Source organism: Rattus rattus, chromosome 8, assembly GCF_011064425.1.
Source record: "Rattus rattus isolate New Zealand chromosome 8, Rrattus_CSIRO_v1, whole genome shotgun sequence".
Lineage (NCBI taxonomy): Eukaryota > Metazoa > Chordata > Mammalia > Rodentia > Muridae > Rattus > Rattus rattus.
In genome coordinates, this window is record NC_046161.1 from 109,035,171 (window position 1) to 109,061,780 (window position 26,610).

Genomic DNA, 26,610 nt, shown 5'->3' on the forward strand with positions numbered 1-26,610 from the left:
AAATACATAGGTGAATGCCAGCAGCAAACCACTGAACTGAGAACAGGACCCCCATTGAAGGAATCAGAGAAAAGACTGGAAGAGCTTGAAGGGGCTTGAGACCCCATATGAACAACAATGCCAACCAACCAGAGCTTCCAGGGACTAAGCCACTACCCAAAGTCTATACATGGACTGACCCTGGGCTCCAACTTCATAGGTAGCAATGATAGCCTAGTAAGAGCACCAGGGAAGAGGAAGCCCTTGGTCCTGCCTAGGCCAGACCCCCAGTGAACAGGATTCTTGAGTGGAGGGCAGTAATGGGGGGTGGATGGGGAGGGGAACACCCATATAGAAGGGGAGGGGAGGGGGTTAGGGGGATGTTGGCCCGGAAACTGGGAAAGGGAATAACATTCGAAATGTAAATAAGAAATACTCAAGTTAATAAATAAATAAATAAATGAATAAATAAATAAATAAAAAGATTGTGTGTGTCCATGTGTATATGTATGAGCATATGGTGTGTGTGTGTGCACGCGCACATGCGTGTGCTTCACACCTGAGTGTGAGTGTGTGTACCGTGTGCATGCATGCTGACAGAGGCCAGGAGGGGAGCCAGACTTCCCTGAGTTAGTTACATGTGTGAGCACTCAGGTGCTGTGCTGGGTCCAAGAGCAATGGCCTTTCTTAGCTGCTGAGCTCGCCCTGCACACTACATTTTCGAGAATTTTTTTTCTTCTATTTCCGGCTCTACTTATTTGTGGATTAAGCACCCATAATCAACCAAGTGGGCGTCAGAAGCATTGCTGCTTTGCAATGTGTCTGTCCCGAAGTCATTCCCAGGCCGTGCTGCAGACATCCGCCGTGGACATCTCCACGCATGCGCACCCATCCACCGCGGACATCTCCACGCATGCGCATCCATGTGCTCACGTGCCATACACAAGCATGCACTTTCACACATGCACACGGGGAGAAACGTCCCTCTAACAAGAGAGGACGAGGTGTGCGTTAAAGGTGGCCATGTCCCCAAGGCCCGATGCCTAGTATATCTGAGGGGAAAACGCACGGGTACTTCCATTCATTTGATTATGTTCCCGTGAATACTGAGCAGTAGCTCTTATTTCTTCCTTCACAGACACGTCTGTGGCTCTTTCTAGTGCTAGGCTGACATCACTTCACTGCCAAAAATAAAATGGACAAAATCCCCTCTATAATCACCAGCAGCCACCGTTATGGAGGGACTCACAACAGAACTCTCCCTAGGGAAGCCGTCAGCTCCCTGCATGCCCAGGTCTGAACCGCTCTTGCCTGACATCACCGCTGAGCTCCTCTCTGTGTGGGTGTCCCTTCCCGCCACCTCGATTTCTCCTCCTCGCCATGGATAGTGGTGATGTCTCATTAGAAGGCCCTTGGTTATTTCCTTTTTCTCTATCAGCGTCGTAAGTTCGTGCTGCCTCCCCTGTCCCTGGCTTAGAGATAGCCTCTCCCCTTTCTCCTGCCAGACTCCTGAAGCTCATCTGATCCGCTGCCATGGCCACAACAGCTGCAAGAACAGCTGGCTCTGGACCCTCCAGGAGGGTGTTCTGTGGGCAGCTGTCATGATACCATTTTCCTTGGACTTTGTAGTCACCAAGTAAGACAACAGACATCTCAACTTGAAATCTTTCTGTGTGTGTCTCTGTCTCCCTGTCTCTCTGTCTCTGTGTGTGTCTGTCTGTCTGTCTGTCTCTGTCTGTCTGTCTCTCTCTCTCTCTCTCTCTCTCTGTGTGTGTGTGTGTGTGTGTGTGTGTGTGTGTGTGTGTGTGTGTGTGTTGGCACAGAAGTGAATGGGGATACCATGCCAGAGTACCACTAGATGTCTCTCCCTGTTGTTCTCCACCATCCTTGTTTGAGACAGGTTTCTCACTGGGGCCTGCAGCTCACCAATTAGACCACACTAACAAACCAGTGAGCCCTAAGGATCCTCTTCTGTCCCCAGCCCTGGGGTTGCTAGTGTTCCTCATCACAGCTGAATTCCTTTACATGAGTTCTGGGGCTCAAACTCGGGTCCTCAAGCCTGCCAGGCGAGCCCTTCACCAGATGAGCTGTCTTCCCAACGCCCAGAATCTGCCTCAGCGGACCAGCGAATAGAGGAGCTCTGTGCGTTTTCAACGACCCCTCTTCACAGAGGCGTCCGATGACTGTCAACTGTCTCTCAGCTCCCATCCTCTCAGCCTCTCCACTGTGCTCTTCATTCTTGGAGAAGGGCAACGTCAAGTCTATGCTGGTACTTAGCCATGCCGATGTCTCCGGAATAGCGTTATCTGGTTATTCAGGGCACTCAATAAGACAGCTCTACGTTTTCATTCACAGAAAAAAGTATTTAAGTTTTCTTTAGTGTGTGTGTGTGATATATATACATATATATAGTATATATAGTGTGTGTGTATGTGTGTGATGTATATATAGTATGTGTGTGTGATATGTGTAGTGTGTGCGTGTGCATGTGTGTACATGTGAGTGTGTGTGTGTGTGTGTGTGTGTGCACCATGGCACATGTATGGAAGTCAAAGGACAGCTTGAAGGAGTCAGCTCTCTCATGTGGGTTCCAGGAACTGGACTCTGGCCCTCAGGCTTGGCTGCAAGCGCCTTTATCTGTGGAGCTATCTCAGCAGCTGGGGGAACTTTCTTTAAATATGGTGGAAGAGGCCAGTGCTGGTCCTCATCGCTGCTGAATCAGTTGATGAAGCCGCCGCTGTCTGGGGTTTGGCTTTGAAAGCGGAGCCAGGAAACACTGAGGCACCTGTTGGCACAGCTGCCTCTGGTTTGACGCCAGCAGAAACCCAGGCGTCTACTGGATTGGCTGTTTGAAGATACCTATCAGCTAGGCTTGTAGCCTGGATCTCTCTGTCAGGTTTTCACAGCATGGGCCCTGTGAGGAGCAGGCTGGAACTGACAGGACCACTGAGGCTCAGTCCAGGGCCAGCCGTAAGAATCATAAAGTTGTGGCTGGCAACAGGGGAAGGGATACAGGAACTTACGGAAAGCCATAGGAGGGACACACGGTGGCCAGAGTCCTTTGACGCAGTGTTGCACTGAGGCGTTGGTGGGCGTGCACATTAATAAATGTAAAAACAGTCAAAAGGGTTCAGGACCAACTGCCAGGCTCCTATTGGGTTAGAAGAGGGACTAAGGGATCTGGAGTTGGATGTCCACGAGAAAATCACTATAACACACCGAGTTTCACATGACACTGTCAACCTTAAGATTAATGGCAAATCCTGTTCGGGTCGCTGGTTCATTCCTGAAGTTTAGCATAGCGGCTGTGAAAAGGTGCGTTTTGCCAAATGAGAAAAGCAGCTAACCCTGGAACGAGAAAATCGCTGTTTTGCCATAGCGTTCATACACATTACTGAAATGTGCTAGTGGGAACTGCGGAGAGCACATGCAAAGTGCATGGTGAGGACTACTGCACAGTGCACATCCCATGCTCAGCCCGTGCACATGCACATGTGTCCCCCAGCATCAGGAACCCGTCCCCAGCCCAGCACTCCTGGGACTTCGAAGGAAGGAAATGGACTTGTGATCGATCACCCAGTTCTCCAGGGTGCTCTCGGGATCTGGGATGAAGGTTGGACTAAATATGGGAACCAGATGACACCAGTTCAGGGCCTCGTGCATTGTAAGTTAACCAAGATTTATGTTAACATCAGTGACGCCCGGATACGAGGGCACCACGGAGTTCAAATAAAAATCAATGCGTTTCTCAGAACTGATCCCTGCACATCAAGAATCTGGATAACAATTGCTCAGGAGAGGAACAATAGAGATATGTGCTGCTTTATCCTCAAACATCATGAGAAGAAGAAGGGGAGGAGGAGAAGAAGAAGAAGGAGGAAGAAGAAAGAAGAAGAAGAAGAAGAAAGAAGAAGAAGAAGAAGAAGAAGAAGAAGAAGAAGAAGAAGAAGAAGAAGAAGAAGAAGAAGAAGAAGAAGAAGAAGAAGAAGAATGGAATTCTTTTCATATTTAAAATTTAGGAGCTGCTGAGGGAATTGTTTAACCTTTTTGAATTAGCACTTCAGGGTGATGATAGGTTACAAAGAAAACAATGCCAACAGAACCAAGGCACACTTGATATTGGCCCGTGAACAAACAAACAAGCAAACAAACAGGAAACTTTCAAAATTGGTAAGGTTGTTTTTATAACCAAGTTTTAAGTAAAACGTGTTTTCTTTAAAATTGTGTATGTGCTTGAATGCTGAGTGGCAATGCACACACAGCCACATGCACGTGTGTGTGCAGATAGGGGTGAATGTCTGTGTGGAGAGCAGAGGGCTCCGTAACTGTCTACCTCATTTACTGAGACAGGGTCCCTCACTGAACCTGGCACTCACAGATGCAACGAGACAAGCTAGTAAGCCCACGGATCCTCCATGTCCCCATGCTGGGAGGCACCAGATGGGCACCTCCGAGTATGGTTTTTTGTTTTTGTTTGCTTGGTTTTTGTTGTTGCTGTTGTTTGTTTGTTTTAAAGCCCTAGGATGTTTATTACAAAGGTAAACCCTGACCCTTGAGACTGGCTTATGGGTAGGATTTCTGGTACCAGGCACCGGCACCGGGACCACCAAACTTTTTGGATTCGCAGCGACAGGGGTCAGCTACAAGCAGGGTCCGATCGTACTGGATGAGGATATCTTTGATCTCCTTCTTAGAGGCTTCATCAACATATTTTTGGTAATAAGCCACCAGAGCTTTTGAGATGGACTGCCGGATAGCATAAATTTGGGCCACATGACCACAGGGACCGGGATAGCCACACCAGCAAATCTCTCCTTGCCCAAAAGCAAAACAGGTTCCAGTAAATTATACCGCAGCGTGCACGGCTTGATCATCTCCAGGGGACATCCATTCACCTTGATGAGCCCATTTCCTCGTTTGCAGTGGGCCACAACTGTGGCTGTTTTCTTGCATCCGAAGACTTGCATGGACTGCAGCGGACCCTTGGACGCCATGGCTACAAGTATGAACACGAGCTCCTCACCGCGTGGCTCTGCCACCGGAAAAGGAAAGCTTGGGGCCTGTTTGCTTGTTTTTAATGTTGGTAATGGGGATCCAAACGCGAGTCTCTATGCTTACACAGCAGCAAGCGCTTTGCTGAGTGAAACATCTCTATAGCAAGGACAATGCCTTTTAAACAAGGGAATGGCTAGGGCAGGTAAAGACTTCTCGTGCCGGGCCCTGTGCTTTTTTACCCTTTCCACTCACAGCAAAGACTATGGTAACAGGGACGTGTATGCCCACCACCCGGCTGGGCAGGAAGTCTCCTAGAACCTCATGTCTGCTTCAGGTTATCTTACCAGGCCTTAGGAAGCCGGGTCTGAGCTGGTAGGCATAGTTAGACTTCATATTGTTCAAAATAATCATAAAACAAGACCTGTTAGGAAATGTTTGCCACCCTGAATCTCTTGGAGTCCTCCACTCTCTGTCCTGTGTCTTGGGATTTTCCAGAGCCCTCCGCGATGTGTCATCTGGCTGCTGTCTCTTCCATCGGCCTCCAGGACCTCGCTTAAGCCTTAGCTTAGGATCTTTTGATGGAGGATACCCTGCTCCGTCATCCACTAAGCCCATTACAACCTCCATGTTCTACCCTTTCCTTGCTGTTCACATGTAGACAGGCCGCATGTATCACCCAGGTCGTACTTGTATTGAGAGTCAGTGGCCGACTGACGTGTATAACTAGTGCCCCCAAATATCCAAGATGTCCCTGAAGTAAGGCCAGCATCAGTGGAATGACCTCAGTGTCAGTGCTGATGCAGTCTTATTTTGTTCTTGTGCAGCTGAAACAGATTACCTGATTCTGGGTGGTTTATGGTAGAAATGTTATTTCTCATACTTTTGGAGTCTAGGAGATCTAAGATCAGATCGGAATCTAAAAACCAGGCCCTGCAGCATGTACCTGTAACCCCAGCATTGTGGGGCAATGGAAGGAGACTGGAGGAATCCTGGAGCTCCTGGTTAACCACCCTGAAGAAGCCGGTGGGGGTCTCAGGTCAGTGACAGACCCTGCCTCAAAGAACAAAGGTAGGGGAGTAATTAAGGAAGACACAGGACCCTGCATTTTTCTTCAAGCTGGGTCATCAATTTCCAGTTCAACATTCAAGTTACAGAAAGATGGGTGCCATTTGGCTGGGTCTGACCGACTCTGCAGTTTCTGCTCTCTGGGCTTTGTGCGTGGGGGGAGAGGGGGTTGAAATATCATCTGGACATTTACTTTCAATAGGCAAATCTCTTTCCTCCCTTGTTTCTGACACCATCCACTGAAGGGAATTCACACTGTTGGGGGGTCCAGAAGGTGAGACCAAAAGCAGCAAGGACAGCTTGCCCTGCCAGACTTACAGAGGCCCCATGGGCCCTCAACCCAGCACCTCCATTCCAAGGATATACAGCACTACGGCCGCCTACCGCTGCTCGAGAATATTAAAAGAGTAAATAACAGCACCTTTACAAATTCAGCAGGTTCTCCCGCCGAGGGGCTTTAAAAAGAATGCTGTAGGGGCACCCCACACACAAAGAGGAAATAAAAATTACCCCACTCAGCAGCAAAATAAGCGGGGGCAGTGCTTCAAGGGCAGGGGCCAGGGGAGAGGTACACTTTGCTTGTTAAGAAGTTAATGTCTAAAATTTAAGTTTAGCAGGGAAATGAATAAAAGGATCCTTTTCAGAACCGTTGAATCTACAGAGTGAGAGAGGGCCCTGGAACGGCTTTGCTAATGACTGTGGCTGACAGGGCCCATGGCTGTGACTGGAGATGTATTACCAACAGGAAGCTCAACTCCTTCTGCCCCAGGGATCCGTGGCTCAAAAGTCCAACCAAGGCGGTTGATATTGCTTGTCAGCTAGACAGGATCTAAAGTCATCTTGGAGACAAATCGTGGGGCATGTGTAAGGAGGGTTCTCTGGGCTTAGGTTAATTGAAGTGGGGAGATGTACCCTAATTGTATGTGGTCCCATTCCGTGGGACGGGATCTCAGACTGCATAAAAAGGAGGCAATGAAATTACATGAGCGTCCTCTTCTCTCTGCTCTATGATTGTGACCTACCCGGCTGTCTCTCAGCTCTGGTCACCATGCTTTCCCTGCTGTGATGAACTATACCCTCAAAGGATGTGCTATCAGAAACCCTTCCACCCTTGACTTGTTGTTGCCAAGTAGTTTGTGACAGCTCCAAGAAAAGCAAGTCCTGTATGAAAATTTACCCTGATGAGAGCCGCACACAATCAACTCGGGGTCTTGCCTTCAGGCCTCAGGGTGTACACGGGGATTTCAAGTCATCGTTGTGCATGTACGGCAAGCACTTCATTGAGCAGCTCTTCTCCCAATCTCCCCATCACTAAGCCAGGATGATGAGTGGGAAGATACTCTATTCCATCTCCTGTTTTCTCTACGACACGGTCCTGAGGATATAATTCTTGGGGCGCTTTTGCTTCCACTCCACCTCACTCTCTGCTGTAGAACACAACCTCTTTGGGCTAGAGCCTGGCTGGTTCCATTCATTCTTTGCCTTTTCTTTGTCCAGAACAATGGCTAACACACAGCAACCGCTCGGTGCACAGGCGTTAGAGGAATGACCGACCGCTCATAGTCACCGTGGTTAGGAATTGTGTGAGTTTTCTCAGGTTATGGGACCTCTGCCTTCTGACGCGTTCAGTTTCCTGAGATCTCAAAGTAGGTCCAAACTTCTCCATTGGCTGATGGTGTGTGTAGCTTAGAGGTTGTAGGCCTGCCCAGCGGGTGCTAGCCCCTGGACTTGGTCCCCAGCACCCAAAAACAGAACCAAGTCTGTTATCACTGACTGAAAGCCAAGCGTGCTTTGAGCAGAGACTTAACGTGTGGGCTTGTGGTCGGTGCTAGTGTTCTATGAATCTTTGGTGCTAGTGTTCTATGAATCTTGCTTAAGCTCCCCAGGAGGGTATTTTTGCTTACATCCTAATTACAGGCATATTGTCCAGAACATGCTCATGGGGGGAGAAAGACCTACGCAAAGGAAGCCATCATGGAGGTCGTAATAATAATAATTTTAATACGAATCATAATAATGTTGCTCTGGGCTCCCATTCAGAGCACTGACTCACTGCCAGCCATTCCCATCATTACTTTATGTGTGTTTGATTCACTTAATGGTCGCAATTAACCTGAAAGGTGAGCGGTGAGCGTTATGCCTACACAGATGAGGAGACTGAGGCATGAAGTCACTAAATTCCTGAAATGAGGGTTGTTTAGTGCATTGTGCTCATTACCTCAGCTCCCACACTGCCTCCTCTGGTACGATTACCGTGCTATAATTCTACACTTTAAATCTGGATGTCGTAAAGTTATTTATCACCAGGACTAGGGAGATGGCTTGGTAGATAAAGCACTTGACAAAGTTTGCATCCCCAGAACTCATTTAAACACTGGATACATATGGTCGCCTACCTGTAATTCCAGCACTGGAAATGCAGAGACACGAAATCTCATGGGGACAGTTGCCTTGCTAGCTTAGCCAGGTAGGCAAGCTTTGGGTTCTTCTGGGTTCCTCTAGGTTTGGGAAAGCCAATAAAGGAAGACTCTTGACATGATCCTCTGGCATCCATCCACATAAACATACGTGTCTCCACTTGGGCAGAGAATCATCTTTAGGCTTCTGTCTGTCTGCTCTCCAGGGAAGGACATCCTCACAGCCATGGCAGAGGAGCCAGCAGGTACACCAAGGGGAGCCCCGAGAGTCTTCTCTGGAAAGGGCAGAGCAACAGCAGCTAAAGATGTTCCCAGACAGGTGATGTGTGTGTAGCTGATACACAGGGAGTTCAGGGCCGCTGTAGACAGGCTGTGTGTGGGGCTGACTTACGTGAAGAACTGGTGAGCAGGCCACCATGGCATGGAAGGGAGAAGACACTGAGGTGCTGCCTCTGGCTGCTTGGGAGCAGCAAGGGGTTACCAGATGATTTCTTTATCACCCACCAAGATAAAGACACAGAGAGCGGGGCTCATCAACCACTCCGATGTCACACGACCGAGAATGGTAACGGCACGCTGAATGAGCCAATCAGAATTGTAAAGGTTTTGACAGGCTGGGATAATGGATGGCAACTGGGAAGGTGAAATTGTATGAGGGAGAAATATTGCTTGGGTGGATTCCCGGGAGGGAAGATGAATCACCATTAGGAAGAAGGGAACATCTGCAGGAGGAGAAAATCCATGGAAAGGGAATGTTTTATGTCTTATTCTTCTATCTAAGAAGCTGGACGGGGAACCTCGCAGAAAGACACTGTCCAGAACTGCTGACCAGAGCCCGGGAGGCTTTGTCTTTCCTCCCACGATGGTCCACCTCACTGGGTTCTCCATTCCAACATTCAGGGTCTGCTACGTTTGTTCATTTGTTTGGTTGCTTGGGAACTACTCACTACGGGGACTCTACGCTGTGCGAGACTTGAGCTGCTAATGTTTTGTATGAGTTTTTTAAGGTTTTATTTCATTTTTAATTGTGTGTGTGTGTGTGTGTGTGTGTGTGTGTGTGTGTGTGTGTGTGTGTGTGTGTGACGGCAGGTTCCTACAGAGGCTGGAAGATTACACAGAATGCCCTGAAACAGAGTTACAGATAGATACAGATACAGATACAGATACAGATACAGATACAGATACAGATACAGATACAGATACAGATACAGATACAGATACAGATACAGATACAGATACAGATACAGATACAGATACAGATACAGTTACAGATACAGATACAGATACAGATACAGATACAGATACAGATACAGATACAGATAGTTACAGAGTTACGGATAGTTGTGCACTCTCTGACCTGGGTACTGGGAACAGAACCTGGCTCCTCTAACAAAGCACTATGTGCTCCTAACCATTGGGCCATCCTTCCAGCTCCTATGGTGGGGGTGGGGTATGTACCTGTGCCGGATACTGGGGGTAACTCAGAAAATCTTCACGTACGCCGTTTAACCACAACTTCTCTACATTAACAAGCTGTATCACCAACTAACTCTTCCTCCGACCACGGGCCATGTCCAGTTCATATTCCCATCCCCCCTCTGCTCCCAATACCTTGTCTAGCTTTCCTTGTGTTCAGTGTGGACCCCAAGCGAGGTCCCCTTCCTCCGTCTGGTTGTGGTTTCTCTGGCCTGAGGCTTTGGACTGTGCTGGCTTGTGGGTTCCCAGCATCTGACGGATTCATTCATCGTTGCTATTCACATGTGTGTCTTGATTAAATTCATCTTAAAACTTCTCGACAAGAACCCTTCGTAGCGATGGTTTCTTAAAACGTTGCATCCCGGGGTTGGGGATTTAGCTCAGTGGTAGAGCACTTGCCTAGGAAGCACAAGGCCCTGGGTTCCGTCCCCAGCTCCGAAAAAAAAAAAGAACGTTGCATCCCGTTCAAAGGCGTGTCACATCTTCTGTCTCTTTCTCTGAGGATGGGTTTGCTGACGTGAGTAAAGGAGCTCCCAGATCTTTCCCTGGTGTGAGTCACATTTTCCCTTTACAATTAGCAATCATTCTTAGGTGTTTTCCACGGGGTGGGAATATAACACTACCCTAAAACAACAACAACAACAACAACAACAACAACAACAGCAACAGCAACAACACAATGTTCAATCAGCTGTAAAGATTGTCCAACTTTTTCATTATTTCATTGGCTGTTAGTCTCTCATCAACTGAATATAAAACAATGTATTAAAGAGGGTCGCCCGACGTTTTCTTCAGGGAACCCATTAGCATCTCTCTCCGACTTAGTCTCTTATCACAGCATGAAAGCAGCCATGGGAGACACATGGCAGAGTACATGGATGTCAACGACTTTATCTGCAAAAGCAAGTGCCGGCCAGATTTGCCGCTCTGGCCGTAATTTCTCCACTCTTGCCTGTAAGTCTGATAACTCTTAATCCCTCGAGTAAATGGTTCTCAAGGCACCTTCAAGGCCAACGGTCCAGCCGGGTCACACAGACGGGCACGCACACTGATGCTGACTCGTTGGTACTGCGAGGCTTAGAACCCACATTTCCCTACTTGCTTCCCCACTGTCTCTCTTGATGTAGATGAGTGCAGACTCCAGACTTCACATCATGGAAAACATGGGTGGTGTCCGCAAAGACGTCTGAGAAAAAATTAAAATCTAGAGCAAGGGAGATGGCTTGGTAGGTAACGTGCTTGCTCTACAAGCATGGGCACTGGATTTACTTAAAGCCAGATATTGTAGCACACATCTCTAATCTCAGAATTCCCATGGTGGGAGAAGAAAGGAGAATTTCCAGAAGGTTATAGACCAGCAAAGCAGAAACGGAGTCTTAACGGCATGGAAAGTAAGGACCAGACACCTGAGGTTTCCTCCGATCCCCATATACTCTGGCATGTGCAGGCACACGCACGCACACACACACACACACACACACACACACACACAGAGAGAGAGAGAGAGAGAGAGAGAGAGAGAGAGATTGATTTTAAAACCTTAGAACCTTAGCTACTCTATTCATCAAATCATGCTTTCCCTACAGTGTGAGCTCCTTGTTTGCCCGAATGAGAAACACACCACCATGACATAAATACTCTCTGAAGATGACAGTTATGGTTATATTTTCATTTCCGTGGAAAGAAAGCAATTTAAAATATTTGGAAGTGTATAACTCAAATGGAAATTAATGCCTGGCTTTAGTTTTCTAATGGGATGTAAAAACCAGAGATGCAAACCCTGCCTGCCACGCCCCCCACTGCCTCTGCAGCTTAATCTATCAACGTGACAGAAGCCTACAGCTCTACTTCCTGACATATTAACAGGTGCTAAAACACATGCAAGTTGCTGAACACCGCAAAGCGCTTCTCCATAGACAGCTACATCACTGCTGTTGAGGCTGTTGCTGCTCAAGAGAGAAATGATGCCTAAATGGAGACAAAAACAAAAAACAAAAACAAAAACAAAAAAATCAGAGCATGATGCTGGGCGCGTGGTGGTTCATGCTTTTAATCCCAATGCTTGGGAGACAGAGGCAGGAGGATCTCTGTGAGTTCCAGGCCTGCCGGTGCAAGATTGGGCAACCATGACTCAAAACAAAAATAAACGCAGTATACTTAGGGGACTACGCCCATTGTCCACTGGTCTGTGGTTTTTCTGTATAACTTTCCTTGAGCTCCTCAGGGAGGAACTGGGATGTAAGGCTGAACAGATCCTCACCATCCTTCATGAAGCTCTGTCTGCAGAGCCTGATGGTGCTTGGAAGCATAGCAAACAAAGCTCTCTCTCTCTCTCTCTCTCTCTCTCTCTCTCTCTCTCTCTCTCTTGCCCGCTCGCTCTCTCGCTCTCTCTCTCTCGCTCTCTTTCTCTGGTGCACTATTCAGAGAAAAAACAAAGCTAATTTTTGCAAGGCCACTACTAGAATGTGCTATTTCACTCATGTACGTTGGATACATGTATGCGCATGAGTGTAGGTGTGGGTGGGTGTTTGTGTGCATGTGTGTACACGGATGCATAAACCAGAAGTCAACAACAGGTGTCTTCCTCAGTCACTTGCCACCATACTTCTGAGGCAGAGTCTTGCTGACCCTGGAACTCACTGATTGTCTTGACGGGCTGGCCAGCAGGCTCCAAGGATCCTCTGACTCCACCTACCCAGCACTGGGGTCCTAGGTGTGCACCAACGTGGCAGGTTTTTACTGGGCTTTGGTTTGAAGGTGGTTTTGGTTGGAGGATAGGTTTGAGGCTCACACCTTGTGCTTAGAAGGTGTTTTCCCAGCTGTGCCAACTCCCAGCCTTGCAATCCGATACTTTACGTTGGGCTCCAACCCTAGTTTTGCCAGACCGACGGTCAGGAGCACAAATAAAAACCATCTAGATCACATATTCAATATCTTAATACTGCACATAAAGCTAGTAAACGGTCCAGTATAGTATTTCTATTCTGCCTTGGAAACATCTTACGACTATCAATGTTTTTAATGTCTGTGAAGCCCTTGGATCTTCTGTAGCCGTAAGTCAGCAAAACGCCAGACTAGACTGCACTTAATTGCAACTGCACACATCTAGGTGCTCTGTCAATGGACCCGTGGCTTGAGAATGGGTGGCTGTTACTATTTCGAAATGTTATTCTGTCTCCCTGTATGACTGCTGCAAGAGCAACACTAATTCATGAGCAGCTGCAGAGCCATGACAGGGAGGACATGGATGCCTGGTCCTTCTGAAAAAAAAATAGTGCATTTTTTTTTAACATAATCAACTCCTACGCTCATGCTGAGAGGAAGGCTTCACAGTTTAATTAGTCTTTGTCTTACCTAAGTGCTTTGGCAGCTCGGATCCTCAACATGTTCCCGAGCGGTGCAAACCACAAATCTTTGCAGCATCAGATGCGTTCATCTTCTGTTTGAGAACATTGGGCAAGATGTGGGAAGGCATTTCCCCCAGGGCCGCGGTGGTGTTAGTACGCTTGCCCGAGAGTGGATGCTCAGCTGCCAAACTGAGGGCAGGATCCTGAGAGGCAGCCTGCATCTCCTAACAAATGGAGAAGAGAGAGAGAGAGAGAGAGAGAGAGAGAGAGAGAGAGAGACAGAGAGAGACAGAGAGAGAGACAGAGAGAGACAGAGAGAGAGACAGAGAGAGACAGAGAGAGAGACAGAGAGAGACAAAGAGACAGAGAGAGACAAAGAGACAGAGAGAGACAGAGAATGTGCTGAGAGATGGAGAGAAAGAGAAAGAGAGAGACAGAGACAGACACAGAGAAAGAGAATGTGCTGACAGAGATGGAGAAAAATGGAGAGGTAGAAAGAGAAACAGACAAAGACAGACAGACAGAGATGAAGAGAGAGAAAGAGAGAGATGGAGAGAAAGAAAGAGACAGAAAGACAGACAGACACAGAGACAGAGAATGTGCTGACAGAGATGGAGAAAGATGGAGAGAGAGAGAGAGAGAGAGAGAGAGAGAGAGAGAGAGAGAGAGAGAGCACAGCCTTCTGTAGTGTGAGGCCCTCAGCAGAGGCCTTTCCAGCAAGCTCTCGAGAGGCCCTGCTCAGCACCCATTTTCTTCTTCTGTCTGGATGTGCCCACCAGGCACAAGTCATTCAGTCCTGTGTGCTCTATAGTGAAGGCTTTAAGTCCACCCACCTACTTCACCATATCCAGTCAGATTGAAGCTCAAAGACTGCTACATGGTATGAAAAGTGACCACTATCCAAGGTCATGCCAGACAGATCCAACTTTCCCACGGCCTCGTTTAGATTATTTCACTGGAATATCTTAATTATGGATGACAATGGGTTTCATCACGATATATTCATAGATCTATAGAGTGTATTTTGATCATGTATAACCCCCGTTTCCCTCGTGTGTCCCCTTACCGTTCCTGACGATCTTCTAATCACCCCCTCTTGGGAAGTCATGTCTGTGTGAGCATGCATTTGTGTGTCTGTGTGTGTATGCATATGTATGCGTGAGAGAGACAGAGACAGAGAGACCCAATGAGTTAGAGACCTAGGGTTGCTTGCATGAGTGCATTTACAGGAACACCGGTCACTCACAGACCACTGAAATGCATCTCCTCCCCAGCCACTGCGAACAACCTGAAGATCCTCAGAGAGAGGTGAGGTCTCAGGAGCTCTCCCTCCAGCCATCCATCGAAGGCTGGTCCAGGCCTGGGCAGATCCTGCTGGTAAGCAGTCTTAGGTGGACAGGTCAAAGAACAACAAAGAGGTCTAGTGAGGCTGAGGGGGAGGGGAGGAGGCACACTTCTCTAGGGTTACTTTCCATCCAATCTGTGCTTAGAAGTATTTTCTTTCTGCAACCGGCACGTACGAATTGACTGTAATTTGAGTGTTCCCGTGATGCTCCCAGGATGTATCCATAAAGAAATGCTCAGATCAGGGAAACCATGCTCATCTTGGGTATCTGTCAATCATCTTGGGCCCCGCTGAGGCCTCCCAAGTGCTTGATAATTTGTTGTCTTTGAGCATTGACCCAGGAAGTGTGAGGTAAGATTGTGCTGGATTTGGGGGATAAAGGCAATAGGTCCTTCCATAAAAGGTGTGTCTACAGGACACCTGGCTTTCTGTCACGGATCCCTGCTGTGCAGGCTCTACTCCTTCACCTGGAGCAGCACCATGATCCCAACTGCTGGATCCTGGGAGAGGAAGCTAGGTGTTGGGAGGCAGTGTCAGTGAGACAGCTCATTTTAATGGGGGAAACAAAGGTTATTTGTATTTTCTGGGGTGCGAGAAGGGGCTATTGGGGGTGAGCGCACATCATTGGCTGGGGCTAAGGTGCTTGGGGATGGCTCATTTGCATAAGGAGGTACTGGACAAGACATTATAAGGGGAGAGCAAGTTACTGTGGCTACCAGGCTACAGGATGACCTCCTCCGGTGGGGTGAAGGTGGGGGACGGGAAGCAGGGAGGGATCCTACTCCTGTTGATCTCAGGAAGACATGCTTCCACCCCACGCTTGCTCAGGGCCTGCTCTGCCCCTCCCCCTTGCTCTGGCTTCCTGGCCCCACAGTTTCTGAGACGTGAGTAGAAAAATCACTGCTCCTTTCTAACACCCTCCTTTGCACATTTTCTGGTATGTTACAAGGCCTGCTAACTGCAGAGTAAGTGGGGAACATTAGATACAAGGACCTGATCCCCTCGGCAGCAGGAGCAGACATGTTCGGCATTTCACACACTGAAGTTAAACATCCAGCCTGCATTCTGCAGGGATGACAGGCGAGAAGAGAGAAAGGTTGGTGTTGTCCGCGACCTGCCACATTTATCTCTTTAGTTAAAAAAGAAAGAGAAAAAAGTGGACCCCAAGGAAGGGAGGAATTTAATGTACTAAAGAAATTCTCAGGACTAGCTCTTCTCCCTTGCACAATACCATGAAGGGAGAGGCCAGGGGAGAAAGGACAGATGATGCCGTGTCCCACCGCTGGCCACTGGAGTCATCTGTAAACCTGTGGTCATGGCCCTTTTGCTCTGGAGTTGAGAAAACAGCACTAGACAGAGAGGGCGTAATGAGGAAAACCCTGCAGGATTTCCTATCCCTCGGATGCATGTGAACTCTAGGAGATGCTACATCAGCCTGCTGGGCATGGCCACAGAATAAGTAAAGGGCTAGGTGTCTTCTCCTGCTGCCGATCAGCGGGCAGATGGCTATGAGCCTTGTGTTGAGTCCTGTTGGAGTTATCAGGATGGGTGACCCATTCTCTAAGGACCCACGGAATGTTACAAGTTAGGTCACAATCAATTACAGTCACCCAGGAGGTCCACACAACCCCATCATGGGCAGACTCGACACCAATCTCACTTATCCCTTCCCCCACGCCAGAGCCCTGAGCTAACTGACCCAACCGTAGGCCTCTCTATCCCTGGCCAGCAGGGTCACCGTTTGAGCTTGGCTGGGGAGGAAGAAAGGGATGGGGCCGAGAGGAAGAGTGTGGTGCCCATGATGATGAAGTCGTATCCGGGACTAGACTGAACTTTACAAACTGGGTCATGCAGACCTAAAGCCTGGGTAGGGCAATGGCTCCATTGGCAAGTTGCTTGCCACAGCGTCACGAGGACCTGAGATCAGATCCCTGTACCCACATAAGAAGCCATGTGTGGCAGTGTGTGGCAGGGTGTGCCCTGGAACTATGGAAATCCGAGACAAGAAGATGCCTGGAGTTCACAGGCCAGCTTTGGTGAATGGGAGATCGCCAGAGTCAGTCAGACACTCCATCTCAGAAAAGTAAGGTAGAAAGTGAGGAGGACAGTTAGACATTGACCTTTGACCTTCGTGTGCACTGTCACACACACGCACTTGTGTGTGTGTGTGTGTATGTGTGTGTGTGTGTGCTGAACAGCATAAAGCCATTTCATAAAAGCACAACCAGAGTATAAAAGCACAGCCCTTTTGCATGCCCTGTGTGCAATACTGTGTGTCAAAACTCAAGGGAACCGAGAAAACCCACAGAAGTAAGAGGCATCTTGAATGTTCTCTTGTGAAGATCTCTCGGGAGGTGCCCTTTCCCATGTCCATAGGTGAGAAACATTGTTGGGCACCCCCTGAATTTATTAAAGTAAGGTCATCTCCCATTCTGCCCCAGCATAATTCTACGTTAACTATCCACTCTGCATGAAAACAGAAGCTCAGAGCCGGAGGAGACAGCCTGGGAGTAAAGCCCTTCTGCAAGTGAGAGGACCAGAGCTTAACTCCCCAGCACCCGTGTGTGTGTCAGGTGGTCATGAGGGCTAACCCGCAGCTCTGCCTACAGAGCTCAGAGGCAAGGGCCCCAGAGTAAGCTGGAAAGCGAGACCAGCCATATCTGTGAGCTCTGGGTTTGACTGAGAGACCGGTGCCTGATCAAAGATAATTCTCACCATCAGTCCTGGGCCTCTGCACTCCGATGCAAGCACCTACATGTGTACCCACGTGTGCCGTGCTTACACGCATGCATGCTCCCTCCACACATGCGTGGATATAAACACGCACACACGTGGATATAAATACACACACAGAAAGACAGACAGACAGACGACTCCACTAAAGCGCAGATCTCAAGCGTCTCTGACTCTTCCTCCTGAGGATCTCAAGAAGCTCTGACGGACAGACTGAATTTCCTCTCTGAATCTGTCGTTAGTTGCAGAAGCATCTGTCTTGAGGCCTGTGCCAGGTGAGAAAGTGACATTCCTCGTTGGTCCTTATAGCACCAAAACTTCCCCAAAGCAGGCAGGAAGCAGAGAACTCTTGATGCGGCTGGTTTTGAAACAGTAGCATGCTGCTTCAAAGAGAACAGACTCACCATGGCTGCAGAGGATCCTGGGAAGGGAGCCCCAGGGTGCCTCTCCTTGCCACGCCCCAGCTGGTGGGACCCATACTTGAAAGGGACATTTTTGCCCTAATTGAAAAGAAAGTACTCAAGTTTGTCAGGAACCCCAGCTTCTGTGTCTACAGACTGCGTGTTTCCATTTCGGCTCTCTTCCTCAGACGGTGGAGACTAGGAAGACGCACCCTGAATTTCTCTGTCCCTTGTCTCTCTGGGTTTCACCTTCTCCATCTTCTACTAACAGCCTTAGGAAAGGAGAAAGTCTGTTCTTCTAAATGGCCTGGGTAAGGCGGGCTGTCCTTCCCTCTCCTTCCCTTTTGTTAAAATACATTTGTTTCTCTTCTGATCTCCCTTTGCAGCGTAAAATCTTTCAACTTTCTTCGGATGAAAGTCAGACTGTAGAACATTGATTTTTTTTCCTCCCCTTCCCCTGTAAATTCATGACAAATGGAGAACAAGGGCTTATCTGGAAGTCTGGACATCCAATTAAAATTTATTCACAAACGCACATGCACACACACACACACACACACACACACACACACACACTGCATGCACAGTATACACACACAACTCCAGTGTTTTCTTATTGATTAAACTTGTCCTTTGACAATTTCACATGTGTATGTAATACCTTATTTAGACTCAACCCCACCCCATGTTCTCCCCACCCCATCTTCTCCCCACTCCTGTCCTCCCTGCTCCTCCCTCTAAGGCTCTCTCCTCATTCGTACCTTTTTGTTCTGTTGTGTGTCCCACTGAGTTTAACTAGTACATTCTCAGTGGCCACAGGCTTTGGAACTCACACTGGAGCCTGCAGGACTCCCCGGTTAATACACAACTGGAGATAATGAACACAACTCCCCACCCCAGCCCCAGAATCCCAGAATCCACTGAGCCATCTCGCTGGTTTGAGGGTAGATCCTTTTAGCCCCAGGTTGAGAAAATCCCCTCAGACTGGGCAACTTGGTTTTAATTGTTCTGTTCCTGTGTCTCAGTGGAACTTGCAAAAGCCCGGTGAGCACTCTTCTTTCATTTGGCAGCACTAACATAAGCCATACTTCTCTGATCAATGTTCAAAACCCTAGAGGTAAAATGGCCACTCTAGGACAGACTCTGTGTGGATGACGAATGGCAAAACTGGGATCTCTCATTCATCCCAGATACTTCGGGAGGGGCCCCGTGGAGAACATGGACGTGAGAGCTCTTTGGCAGCGTGATGGTTTGCCTCCTAACTCATCAAGCCCACAAAATCACAAAAGGCCAACTGAGATTTGGCCTGAAGGGAGGAAGGTCAAAGCTGTGACCAGCTAGTCAATGTCAGCCAGGGCTTGGAATGGGCTCGTCACAGAACTGCTGTGGTCCTACCCATCGTGAGCTAACAGGGTCTTGGTTTTCCTTCCACACAGAGTTGAAACTCTTGTTTCCAGAGTTGTCAGGGTAAAAGCCTGGGCCCAGGATCAGCCCCAGCCAGCAGCAAACCAAGTTATCAGATTATTGGTGTCAAGCAGAAAAAGGAGATTTAGTCAAGCACCACATTGGAAGTGGAATAAAGACACACAGTGAACCCCAAGTCTCTCTTCAGAGCCCTAACATGGGCTTTCAGCTTAAACAGAAGGCAAGAGGCAGTGTATATCTATTTAGTCTTCGTAAAGGTGTGTTCCTGCCCACCAGTGACAACATTGTCTCAGTTCCTACCTCCTGCAACTTGTCAAAGCAGGGTGATATCTCCTTCTAGAAGTTCTGCCTCTGGATGTTTCTAAATCTCCCTCCCAGGCCTTCTCCTTCTCCAATATAAGATTCCTTCGGAAATCCCAATAACCTTGAGCCCATTATTTCAATAGTTTGATGGCCAAAGGGAGGGGCTCCCACCTTTTTAGGAAATCTTCATTCCTTGCAGGATGACTTCAGCTCCCAATTAGAACACAAAACAACCATGCAACCCAAGAAGGGGACTACATCTCCCCAGGAAACAGCCCGGGTCAAAGGATACGCCCCAGAGAAAGGAACTACACAAACTGTCTTTTAAAGAAATACTCTCTTATTTTGAGCCAAAAACATGTTTCCTAAAATTTTGACCTAATTGTACCTGGGAAGTTCTGCATTTCAAAGACAAGCCCTCAGTCTCCAAGTCTCAGACACGGAATTGTTATCTTAAGAATCAGACTGAGAAGGGAGACTGGTTCTGATGGATCAGGCCGAACAAGATGGTGGGTGTCTCGAAGGTGGGGGACCCGTGGCTGTGACTGGCAATGTTGAGCTGTAAGACAAGACTTCAAACGCAGTGCTTGGATGTTGTCCTTGGTGGTAAGACAGTGATCGTGTATAGACAGAGGTTAAGGATAGCCACTCCTGCCCTCTCTTTCCTTTTATTGCAACCCAGAAGACCTAAGACTCATCTGACCAGGACCTATAAAATCCACGCTTAGTGTCTGTCTTCTCTGTCCGGCTCCTGAGCCGATCTTCCTCGAAGGCCATAGCAGAGTCCTTTGTGATCACATTGGGTCCTATCAGTGGCTCTCAATAGAAAAGCTCCCTAGACTGTTGGAGTTTGCAGGGAGGTTTGTCTGTCTGCGTTGCTAATGGAAATGACATTTGTCAGGGTTTCTTCCTAGGCTCAGGACTGGAGCTGAAGAGAGAGGAGGGCTTCAGCTTCACATTCCATCCCCAACCTTGAATGGGGAGTAAAGGGCTGTAGATTGAATCAGTCACTCATGGCCCACCATCTCGTTAATCAGCTTGCATAATGAGACCTTGTGCTCACTGGTTTTATGTCAACTTGACACTAGCTGGAGTCGTTTTGGAAGACAGAACCTCCATTGAGAAAATGTCAGATTGGTTTATGGGCAAGCATATGGGCATTTTATTGACTGAAGATTGGTGTGAGAGGACTCAGGACACTGTGGGCGGGTGCATCATGCATCATCGTGGGCGGTGCCACGCGTCATCATGGGCGGTGCCATGTGTCATTGTGGGCAGTGCCACGCATCACCGTGGGCGGTGCCATGCGTCACTGTGGGTGGTGCCACTGCTTGGTTGGCAGTCCTAGGTTCTATAAGAAAGAAGTCTGGGCAGCCATGAGGAGCAAGCCAGTAAGCAGCACTCCTCCATGGCCTCTGCATCAGCGCCTTCCTCCATATTCCTACTATGTTTGAGTTCTTGCCCTTACTTCCCCAGTTGTGGAAGCGTAAGATGAAATAAACCCTTTTCTCCCCAAGTCTTTTTTTTCTTTTTTTTTTTTTTATCACGACAATAGAAACCCTAGCTAAGACAGAGTTTCATGAAACCCTTTCAGAACTGGTGAGTATATCCAAGATGGCGGCACAGCCCGCATTGCACGTGATTGAAACACCTCATCCCGTGACTCTCTTCAGGTTTTCACTTAAACTTCATAGTATCTGTTCGAGATAAAGCAGCCAACAGAAGCAAAATGTCTTCCTGACTTCTGTGAGCCAATCCAGCAAATACGTAAGGCTGGGTCCAGAGCTGACAGATGCCCCCACTGCCTCCCAGTACCCGGGTACTGTGTGTGGATTTCTAATGGACTTCTAGGTGCCTAGATCCCCACATTCCCCACATGGAAGCATCACATCCATGGGTGGCTACTGGAGGTGACATGTCCTTCCCACAACTTCCTGGATGAGAAATCTGACAGTCTGGGCTCGGGTTTCTAGTGCCTGCACACCTGTCCCTCACAGCAACCTGGTCACTCAGAGAAGTCTGGCAGGTTTTGGTTTTTGCTGGGTGTTTCATGTATAACAACAGCTAGCTCCTCTATAACAGGGATCTGGGTGCAATGGATGGATGGGTATGGAACCATTCCCTTTCCTCTGAGCCCCAAGAAGAGGGGACCCTGACTCTTCCTCAGAGCCCCTACAGTGCTGTCTCTCTCTAGCCGGGCCTGAACTCTTCAGAGTCCCCGCTGCTGTCTGTCTGTCTGACTGCTGATGACATTAATAACTCTTCTAATGAACTTCTTACCCCTGTAATTCATCCCAGTGCTGCCCTTGAACCCCACATCTGAGACCTTTCCACAGGGCCTCCCATTGGTAGCTGTGCTAGACACAAATGTGGGTAGACGAGGAATCCTCTTAGGGCTGGTGTCTGTAGGGAGGGATCATCTTGTGGGATCTGTGCTAACTCTGACTAGCTAGTGTTGGGAATTAAGTGAGTTATAGAATTCACCTGGAAAAACTCAAGAGCTACAAGGTATGGGAAAGTATATGTGATGTCAGAATATTGTGAATGGGCAATTTCCATCCACCCACCCACCCATCCATCCATCCATCCATCCACCCACCCATCCATCCACCCACCCATCCATCCATCCACCCACCCATCCATCCATCTATCCACCCATCCATCCACCCATCCATCCACCCATCCATCCACCCATCCATCCATTCACCCACCCACCCATCCATCTACCCACCCATCCATCCAGCTATCCACCCATCCATCCACCCATCCATCCATTCACCCACCCACCACCCACCCACCCATCCATCCATTCACCCACCCATCCATCCATCTACCCACCCACCCATCCATCCATCCATCATATCCAGATACCCAATTGATCACTAAATAGAGGTGCTAGGTATTGATGTGGCTGAAACACCAGGCAAAACATAAAACATGCCGGTCTTCTCTGAGTGACCATGTTACTATGAAGGAAGGGTGCCAGGCACTAGACGGGGAAGAGGGGAGAGGCTTCTGTAGTACCCAGAGGAGGTAAGTGAGACCCTGGATGGAGACAGTGGGGCAGGAGGACATGGGGGAGCACAGGGGTAGATAAAGCAAGGACCCTGGGAGGTGGGGAAGGGGAGATGCTCTCTGCTGCATATCTGCTCAGATGATAAACTTGGGCACAAAGAGAGGAAGGAGACTAGAATGCAGATTCTCACTGAAGACCTTGGGATCCTAACTTCAAAATGACCTGGGAAATTTCTTAGAGAAGTAGACTGTGAGCCCCAGCCAAGCCTTGTGACACGGAAACCTTGGGCGGTGGGGTTCCGAACAGTCTGTGCTTGAACAATCCCTCCATCGGATGCTGACGTTGGAATCGACCGGAGCAAACACCAAGTTGCACGGCCCTGGTGAGAAGCAATGGTGGCTCATAACAGCGCATCAGGGGAGATGGGAGTTTTCTGTCTGTGGACAATTCCTGTCATAACCACTCCCAACTATTGCAGCAGGGATGATTGAACCCCTTCCCAGAGCCACCAGGTCAGGAATGAAGCTCATGTTTCAATATCACTATACTCCAATAATTCAGTTTACTTGGTGTGCTGTGTACCTAGCCTTAAGGGCATCAGCATGCAAAAGTCCTCAGTGAGCTGTGAAACATAAAGACGTTCGATAAGACTTTCCTCACGACCTTCTGGCTGGACGGGGTACCAGGGACGTAAGGACTTTGAGATGGCATTGAAGGAGCCCAGGGATGAACTTTTAACTCTGCACTCTGAATTCATAGATCTATACCTGTATAGTCTATGGCTGTTAACGCTGAAACTGACAAAGGGTTAGAGTGCAGAGACCGAGTATCAGTAGACTGTTCCACCACAACCAAACTGGACCTCTGTATCACACACACACACACACACACACACACACACACACACACACACACACACAGCTCAAAACATGGAGCAGGAAGATGAGAGCCACGGGTTAGGTAAAAACAGAGCAAGCAGCATTATTTGGACACGACAGGGTGCTGCACCGAGGAACTCACCACAGCTGTGGTCCCCTGCACAAGACCTGCACAACAACAAGCCGGTCAACACGCCGGCAAAATGCAGGATGGGTCCCACCCCTAACTGAAGTGCTGTGGGCAGTTGATAGCTGTTGGAGGAGGGAATAGCTTGTTTTCCTCAAGCATATGATTCCTGGTTAAGTTGATCTTGTTCTGTTGGATGGCTCCACACCCAGGAGTACTTGGGCAGCACAGAGTTAGGGTGAGGAGTAAAGAGTGGATATAACTAAAACGCACTGTATAAGATTCTCAGTAAGATTCTCAAAGTGTTTTTAGTGCAAGCCTTTTAAAGAATGGAAATAAAAGGTGAGTTTTGTTAAGTCACTCTGACAGGCAGGCCTAGAACCTGAAGGCATGCTAGTAAGGAATTCTGGAAGACGGCCATCACTGTATAGCGGACAGCTTTGCCTCAAACCCAACAGGCTGGAGGTCCGGGGAGGGTCTTATGAGCTAGTCAGAAAACTTCTCTCTCTGAAGCAGTTCAGCTCTTCTAGTAAAAGTGGGCATCACAGCGTAAAATGAGTCCAAGGAGCTGAGCGTGTCTTTGGTGGTCTACCATACCAGGAAGGGACTCACTTCCATATGATATCGTTGGCCAATTTCATTGCAAGGAGGTGAAGTACCCAGTGTGTAGTTTATGCTGTTTATGCTGAACCCTCAGCTGACCTTTCAGGCTGTGTCCCCAGTCCCTCTGTGCTCCCAGCCTCGGGAGCTCTCCCTTGCCCGTGAGGACAATCACCAGGAAGATTAGAGACTTCTTCCTTGTCATCACTCATGCAAATGGATGCAAAGCAAACACCTTTCTTCAGATGGAAGGGAGTTGGGAGAGGACTGGGAAGAGGACTTGGCCGGTAAAGTGCCTGTTATGTAAGCATGGCAACCTGGGTAAAAAGGGCAGACACATGACACATGGTGGTCCTTCTAGTGCTAGGGAGGCCGAGACAGGGCAGATCTCTAGTGTTCTCTGGGTCTATCCAAATCAGTGAGTTCCAGGTTCAGAGACCCTGTCTCAAGGCAAAAGATGACGAGCATCTCATGCAGGGGATTCAACGTGGACCACCGGCCTTCACCCTCACCCATACCTCCTCTTTCTCCACACGCACGAACGCACACGGGCAGGAAAGGACACCACAGCCCCCGTAGTACCTTCAAACAATCCCCAAACCCTAACATCAGTCATGCTTTCTTCTTTCACATCTTTCTTAATTTAATTTTCTCAAAGCAAAAGGGAGGAAGGAGCTGTAGAGCCCGGCGGGGGATTTAACGTGGGTGGGGGCGGGGGTGTCAAGATTTGGTTTCCCAAAGTGTGTTTGTTCTGGCGGTCTTTCATTTGTTCCTTGCAGATCAATATCTGTCTTCTGTTACTCCCGCTCAACTTGGCAGTATAAAGAAATGAGTTTCTGCAAGAGGGAGACACACCAGGGCGGGGCGGGGGCTGGGACGCCTCTCACGGGTCTGAGTTTGGGGGGCTCCTCCTTCCTGAAGAGAACTGGCGGTGGCAGCACATCTGCTTAGCTTAAGATCGAGTGTTTGCTCAGGGGGAAATATGATCAGTTTTTAATTAAGAAAGCTTAGACAAGAATAAAATCACAGAAAGAAATATGTTTGCTTTCTTTTTGGTCCTGAAAGTGGCTGGGCTTGGAAACTACTTCTTGTCAACATTGGTGCTCCTTCCTCTCAACTCTGTAGAGCCTGGGGTTTCCCATAATCCTCAGGGGGCTGGCTCTGGCCAAGACTCAGTGTAGGGCCTCTATTCAAGAATATCTTTGCTGTGGTGTGTGTGTGTGTGTGTGTGTGTGTGTGTGTGTTGTAATATGTGTATATGTAATGCCAGAAGTCAAATTCATTTGTCTTCCTTAAGAGCTCTCTTTTTTGTTTTTTGTTTTTTGGGTTTTTGTTTTTTGTTTTGTTTTTTTGTTGTTGTTTTTTTGTTTTTATTTTTGTTTTTGTTTTTTTGTTTTGGTTTTGGTTTTTTGGTTTTTGTTTTTTTTGGTTTTTTTTGGTTTTGGGGTTTTTGTTTGTTCGTCCATTTGTCTGTTTTATAATAAGGTCTTTCACTGAATCAAGAGCTCTGGGTTGGCTGACCAACAAGCCACGGAACAAGTCTCTACCTCTCCAGCATGGAATTGCAAACATGTGCCACTACACCTGGCTTTGTGTGAGTGTGTGTGCATTCTGGGTATAGAACTCAGGGTTCTCCTGCCCAGCAAGTACTTTGCCAACGGAACCAAATCCCCAGCCTGGCACACAGGTTGACAGAGCTTGCTTTACCTAAAGAGATATAATAATATCTTGTGCAAGGTTGTGGTTCCCGTAATTCTATTCCATAAGAGCGAAGGTCTGGGTTCTAGACTGTTCCTTTCCTTTCCTTTCCTTTCAGAGGAAAGACAAGTAATGACGTCCTTGGGCTTAAGAGCTTCAACTAGAGGCAAAGGAAGTGCTGGGACGAGGAGAGGGCGGGCTTGGAAGCCTCGAGTGGGCTAAGGAAAGACAACATAGCCCCTGTGTTCTGTGTTTCTGCTCTGAGACAAAGCAGAAAACCTGGGGGAGGGGGAGGAGGGCAGCTCATCCCACGTGGATGCCAGGAAGCAGAGATCGATAACTCTGAGTCACACAATCAGGAAGGCACGGAATATGTGGACAGCCCAGCAGACAAGGAAGCAATGACCTTGTGGTGAGCCAACACCCAAAGGAAAGCATCAAACTATGTGCTGCAGACTGTGCGAGGGAGACCCTGGCGCTCTGATAAATGGGCGAGTTCCTGTTGCTGCTGACCTTGTGTGTGGTGTTGTTTACACTGCTTTTAGTAAGTCTATACTTTTAAAAGTTTTCAGCGACTCATCTGAGATTTCTATGTCCCCCCAGTCTCTGTCTCTTTCCCATTCTCTCTGCCTCTTTGTCTCTGTCTTTCTGTCTCTCTGTCTCTGTCTATGTCTGTCTCTGTCTCTGTCTCTCTCTCTGTCTCTGTCTCTCTCTCTCTCTCTCTCTCTCTCTCTCTGTGTGTGTGTGTGTGTGTGTGTGTGTGTGTGTGTGTGTGTGTGTGTACACATCCATGTGCAATGTGGAT

The 26,610-nt window shown here is 48.3% G+C and overlaps 1 protein-coding gene and 1 pseudogene across 1 annotated transcript in view; both read right to left on the reverse strand.

The window, feature by feature from the left end:
• The window catches only part of LOC116907877 (transcriptional activator ptaB-like), a 173,278-nt gene that overhangs the window by 47,578 nt on the left and 99,090 nt on the right, over positions 1 to 26,610 (reverse strand). The window lies entirely within an intron of this gene.
• On the reverse strand, positions 4,504 to 4,988 carry LOC116907878 (annotated as a pseudogene).